We start from the raw sequence: 6,926 nt of genomic DNA, 5'->3' as shown, positions 1-6,926 counted from the left end.
TTGTCTTGTGCCTCACCCTTTAATTGCCTTGCAACATTCTCATAGTCTTGCACATTAACATTAATATACCATCAGTCAAAAATTAAAACAAATTAGATATAAAACCTATTTGATCAGTTATACATGATAAAGCACAAATTTGATAAATTACTAGATAAAAACATGTAACGGGTATAATCAAAGTGTATTAGTCATGCACTTTTGAGCAATTATCACACCCCCAAACTAGCTTATTGCTAGTCTCTAGCAATTCAAGCAACTGAAAACATACTCTAGCACCAAACCAAAAACAAAATGTCACATGGAAAAATCAATTTCCCTTACATAACCCTCAAAGCATGTTATTCAAGTGTACATAATAATCAAGAACCTTAAGAAGCATAAAGCAAGCGAATCCACCATATTCTAGTATTAGCAATAATTTCTCAAATATCCTTGGAGTGTAGTGTGTGAAATAGCCATAACAATGTGATCCTAAGCTTCTTTAAATCTCAATACGAAAATAGGTGAGTCTCTCATAGGATTTACACTCATGCACTCAATATTTCTGCATTAATGTGGCACACTCAAGTGATCTCATAAAAACATGCCGCCATATGCTTGCTTGTCCACCTACTCACTATCAATATCATGTGACTACTTGAATCAAAGGTCTTAGTTAAGGTTGTAATGGGGCTTGTGGTTAAGGTTAAAAAGAAGAAAAAGGAATGGGAAAACAAAGAGCCTACGAAAATTAGTAGAGCACATGATGAAAAGAATTGACTGCACGGTGGCTCCACCAATATCTTGAACACTTTTCACTATTAGAGACCAAATTTCATTGTGTTGGGTCTCAGACTTCATTTCAGCAATATTAATTTTTTATTTTTTTAGAGTAATAGTATAAACAAGAGCCAGCTTAGATACCAAACACATATACTCCTTTCCTTTCAAGACTTTTCTGCTCTACAAACTTCCATATACTGAGGTAGGATATAGTATTTAAGCCTTATGGGTAAGGAGAACATGGGTCATGAAAGAACATGCTTATTTAGGCTCAAATGGTTATCTAAGGGATAATGTATGAGGGACACTAGCTTGTTTGGCCATGGTGGATATCCTAAATGCCTTCTTCATTTTCAAGTTATCACATGAATTGAAATATGTTTGAAAGGTTTAAAGCAAGTTCTAGAGATACATGTGATTGTGAGATCATACGCACAAGAATAAAAGTGATCGATGTATAATGTTTGAATCATATAGGCTCAAAAACTCACAAGGCTACATAAGATCACTATATTCACATATTAATCTTTAAATCATGCATTAGTTTCGCATCAAGATGACTATGTGCATTGCTTTTCTAAGAATAATTGAAAAGGGAGAGAGCGAATAAGAGAATAAAGCATCTCACTTAAAACATGCTCACTATTTCCTTAATTACCATGTATGAAATTTAATTCAATCTGATCATTGGGTTGAGAAACTAACAAAAATCTATTTAAAAACAGTAAGAAAAATGCAAATTTCTTTTTTTTTTGTTTTTTATTGGACTTTTTTTAAAAAATTTTTTAACTTTAAAAGGGACGAAAATTACATAAAATAAAAATAAAATGAAAAACAACTCAACATGTCGCCAAAAGCAAGTAAAATATACTTCTACTCCCCCCAACTTAAAATTGACATTGTCCTCAATGTATTAATTCATAAGAATAATAAGCAAGAAAGACACGCAATTTAAATGGAGAAAAAGACTCAGGAAAGAATACACCTGAAGGTCTAAGAAGGCTTTGAAATTCTTCCAGCAACTGGTCGGCGACACATTAATAAACTGAAAAAGAAACAAAACAAACGAAACAAAAAAATAAAAGAAAATATAGGCTAGAGTAAAGAAATCAGTCCTGATAAACAGGATCCTCCAAACCAATGGTCTCATCCTACAAGGCAATACTTTCCAAAAAGGGCTTAAGCCGATGACCATTAACTTTAAATACATTACCATTCGTTGGATCCTCGACCAACACAGTTCCAAAAGGAAAACCTATTTTCACGACATAAGGACCTGTCCATCTAGAACAAAGTTTACCAGGAAACAAATGCAACCTCAAATTGTACAATAGTACTTTCTGCAAAGGCTCAAAAGTTTTTCTCAAAATATTTCTATCATGGAAAACTTTCATTCGTTCCTTGTAAATTTTAGAACTTTCATAAGCCTCATTCCTAATTTCTGCCAATTCATTCAATTGAAGTTTTCTATTCAAACCAGTAGCATCCAAGTTAAAATTGAACATCTTAACAGCCTAGTAGGCTTTGTGTTCCAGTTCCACATGCAAGTGACAAGGTTTCCCATAAACTAGTCTATAGGGAGACATACCAAGCGGGGTTTTAAAAGTTGTACGATAAGCCCATAACGCATCGGTTAGTTGGATAGACCAATCTTTGCGATTTGGGCTAACCGTTTTTTCTAAAATTTGTTTTATCTCCCGATTGGCAAGCTCAACTTGGCCACTTGTTTTGGGGTGATAAGGGGTAGCCACTTTGTGAGTAATACCATATTTTTTCATCAAAGCTTCAAATGGTTTATTACAAAAATGTTTACCCCCATCACTGATAATAGCTCGAGGTGTTCCAAATCGGAAAAATAAATTTTCTTTTAAAAAACGCAAAACCTTTGTGTGATCATTTTTCCGACATGGAACGACCTTGACCCATTTTGAAACATAGTCAACACCTACTAATATATATAGATATCCGAAAGAAACAAGAAACGGACCCATAAAATCAATACCCCAACAATCAAATGGCTCAATGACTAAAATTGGATTCATAGGCATCATATTTCTACGAGTTATGGCACCCAACTTTTGACAACGATCACAAGTTCGATAGAAAGCATTAGTATCTTGGAAAAGAGTAGGCCAATAAAATCCACATTGCAAAATTTTTGTTGTAGTCTTTTTAACAGAAAAATGGCCACCACATGCCTCATTATGACAAAAAGAAATTATGGTACTAATTTCATGATCAGGCACACATCTCCTAATTATTTGATCAGGGCAATATTTAAATAATTACGGATCATCCCAAAAGAAATTACGTACCTCCACTAGAAACTTCTTTCTATCATGCGCACTCCAGTGAATCAAAATTTCACCTGTAGCAAGAAAATTAACTATGTTAGCAAACCAAGGTAATTCTGAAAGAGAAAATAATTGCTCATCATGAAAAGAATCATTAATGGGTGTTGGTTCAGAAGAATCATCAAAAACCAATCTGAACAAATGATTCACCACCACATTCTCTACCCCCTTTTTATCTTTGATGGTGATGTCAAATTCTTGGATTAAGAGAATCCATCTGATCAAACGAGCTTTTGCATCCTTCTTAGTAAGAAGGTATTTGAGTGTTGTATGGTCAGTATAAATAATAATAGGAGAACCAACAAGATAAGCTCGAAATTTGTCCAAAGCAAATACTACAGCAAGAAGTTCTTTCTCAGCTGTTGAATAATTCATTTGAGCACTATTCAAAGTTCTACTTGCATAGTAAATGACATACGGTTTCTTATCCCTTTGTTGCCCCAACACAGCCCCAATTGCATAATCACTCGCATCATACATGATTTCAAAAGGCAAAGTCCAATCAAGTGGTTGCATCATAGGTGCAGAAGTTAACATGCCAATTAATTTATCAAAAGCAATTTGCCATGCATCGGTCCATTCAAAAGCAGAATCTTTTAATAAGAGATTACATAATGGTCTAGCTATCGAACTAAAATTCTTGATAAATCTCCTATAAAAGCCAGCATGACCTAAAAAGGATCTAACATCTTTGATGGTCTACGGAATAGGCAATTTAGTAATCAATTCAATTTTAGCTCTATCAACCTCAATTCCTCGAGACAAAATAGTGTGGCCAAGAACAATTCCAGATGAAACCATAAAATGACATTTTTCCCAATTCAAAACAAGGTTCTTTTCTTGGCAACGTGTTAAAACTTTTTCCAAGTTATTCAAACAATCATCAAAAGAATCACCAAACATAGATATATCATCCATAAAAACTTCAAGAAATTGCTCCACCATATCACCAAAAATACTAAGCATACATCTTTGAAATGTAGTGGGAGCATTACATAATCCAAACGGCAATCTATGGAAAGCAAAAGTACCAAAAGGACATGTAAATGTAGTTTTATTTTATTCGTCAATGGCAATTTCAATTTGATAATAACCTGAATAACCATCCAAAAAGCAATAAAATGCATGCCCAGCCACCCGCTCTAAAATCTGGTCTATAAAAGGCAAGGAAAAATGATGTTTTCGAGTCACGAGTTAAGTTTTCTATAGTAAATACACATACTCCAACTAGAAATGACTCTAGTAGGAACCAATTCATTTTTATCATTTTTAACTATAGTTAAACCAGACTTTTTCGGAACGACTTGAGTAGGACTCACCCACTGACTGTCAGAAATTGGGTAAATGATACCCGCAACCCACAATTTTAAAACCTCTGTTTTGACAACTTCTTTCATGTTAGGGTTCAACCTACGTTGTGAGTCCCGAGATGGTTTAACACCATCTTCCAAAAATATTTTGTGTGTGCATACAAGAGGACTAATTCCTTTTATATTAGCAAGAGTCCATCCAATGGTAGATTTATGGGCAGTCAAAACCTTAATTAACTTACCTTCCTGCGAAGAGTTGAGTTCGGAAGAGATTGCCACAGGGAAAGTGTCATCTAGCCCTAAAAATGCATGCTTAAGACTTGTCGGTAATGGCTTGAGCTCTAATTTGGGCACCTCCACACTAGATGGTATGACTTTTGATAGTGGTGGAAGCTTTTCAAACTTAGGTCTCCATCTATTCACTTCTTGTACCTGACAAGAATCAAAGACACCAACAATTTCAGTTATTTTAGTATCATTTTGTGCATCATGATTCAAAAGAAAAAGTTCTAAATCATCTTCAATTTGACTCCTCTCAAACTGTCCATGCATTGCAGTCAAAATGAAATTTACTACCTTGCATTCATCATCTCCATGTGATTGCTTGAAAACATTAAAAATGTTAGCCTCCATTGTCGTATTTCCAAAACAAAGTTTCATTATCCCACTCCTGCAACTTATGTTAGTATCACATGTAGTTAAGAAAGGACGTCCTAAAATTACATGAAAGTGATTTTCAGAGTCTAGAACATGTGCAGTGTCCAAAACAATAAAATCAACAGGATAGTAAAACTTGTCTACTTGGACTAACACATCCTCAATAACCCCTCTTGGAGTTTTAATAGAACGATCAGTTAGCTACAGTTTTACCTGTGTCTGCTTTAATTCACCAAGACATAGCTGCAAATACATTGAATAAGGCAGTAAGTTCACACTAGCGCCAAGTCAAGCAAAGCATGATCAATAAAATGATTTCCAATGACACAAGACAAAGTAGGACTTCCTAGATCTTTATATTTTGGTGGAATTTTTTTTTGCAATACCGCACTCACATGGGCAGATAAAAACGCAGTTTTCTTCACATTATGCTTTCTTTTATAAGTACACAAGTCTTTCAAAAATTTAGCATAAGCGGGAACCTGCTTAATAGCATCTAACAAAGGAATATTTATCTTTACTTGCTTAAAAAGCTCAAGAATATCAGAGTTATAAATAGCTTTCTTTAAGGGTTGTAAAGCTTTCGGAAAAGGTACAGGCACATGATATTCCTTGTCATTTTCAAATTCTTTGAGCTTGTCAAGTTTATCATTACTTTTAGTTTTCTCAACCTCCTCAAGTAAAAGTGTCATATCAATTATTTTACCATTCCTGAGAGTAATTGCAGACTTAGTATGCTCAAATTCGATATCAATTGAATTAACACCTTTAGGATTAGCTTGAGTGTTTGCTGGAAATCTTCCTTTTTCATTAATTGACATAAAGTTAGTTAATTTCGAAAGTTGACTCTTTATTTCTTTGTTTTCCTCAACAAGTTAACTAAACAATGAATCAAACTTTTGACCTAATGCTTGAACAAGATCTAAATATGATTGTTTATGTTGAAACGAATTAGGAGTAGAAAATTGGTGGTTAGAAGCACTTACCTGAGGGTACGAGTCATTCCTCCAACGTAAATTAGGATGATTTATGGTTGCCGGATTGTATGTCTCTGAAAAAGGAGTATACTGCTTCTGATAGCTTCCAATGGCAGCACATCGTTCTTCATAAATTCCTTTCATTTCTTGCAACATTTGACAATTTTTAGTGGAGTGACCAATCTCACAACAAACATCACAAATTTGATCAACATCAGATTGATAAACTTGTTGAGGTATATTAGATTTTCCAAATTTTAATGCAGCTACCTCTTTGGCAAGATTATCATATTTTACTTTCAATTCATCTTCTTCCCTCAATTGATAAATTCCTTTACTACTAGAAGATGTGGAAGGTTTAGAGCGATCAGTGCTCTCAAGTGGGTTAGGACCTTTCCATTGATGGGTTTTTTTAGCAATTTGATCTAGGAACTCTAAAGCATCATCAGGTTCTTTTGACATAAATTCCCCATTACACAGACTTAAGAAATTGACAATCTCAAGAGATGAGACCCTTATAGATGAAACTAGCAAGACACCAGTCTTCAAAACCATGATGTGGGCACAAATTCAAAAGATTCTTAAATTTTTGCCATGTTTGATACAATGATTCACTCTCTTTTTGAGAAAAAGTAGAAATTTGTTGCTTTAAAGTCGTAGTCTTATGATCCGGAAAAAAAATTTGAAAAAATTCATCAGTCATTTCAGACCACGAACAAATAGACCTAGCCTTTAATGCATACAACCAACTTTTTGCTTTGTCTTTTAAAGAGAATGGAAAAAAAATTTAATCTCACTCCATCCAATTGATCATGTGCAATATTATAAAAAGTACTAACATCATCCTCATATTCCCTAACATG

The 6,926-nt window shown here is 34.2% G+C and overlaps 2 pseudogenes; one reads left to right on the top strand and one right to left on the bottom strand.

Annotated features, from left to right (window-relative positions):
• Positions 1-1,916: 1,916 nt before the first annotated feature.
• On the bottom strand, positions 1,917-6,618 carry LOC126609219 (uncharacterized; annotated as a pseudogene).
• On the top strand, positions 6,612-6,718 carry LOC126609448 (small nucleolar RNA R71; annotated as a pseudogene).
• Positions 6,719-6,926: the final 208 nt, after the last annotated feature.

Source organism: Malus sylvestris, chromosome 16 (assembly GCF_916048215.2).
Source record: "Malus sylvestris chromosome 16, drMalSylv7.2, whole genome shotgun sequence".
In the NCBI taxonomy this organism is placed as follows: domain Eukaryota; kingdom Viridiplantae; phylum Streptophyta; class Magnoliopsida; order Rosales; family Rosaceae; genus Malus; species Malus sylvestris.
The sequence above is the reverse complement of the archived record's forward strand: the minus strand, read 5'-3'. Positions and strand labels throughout refer to the sequence as shown.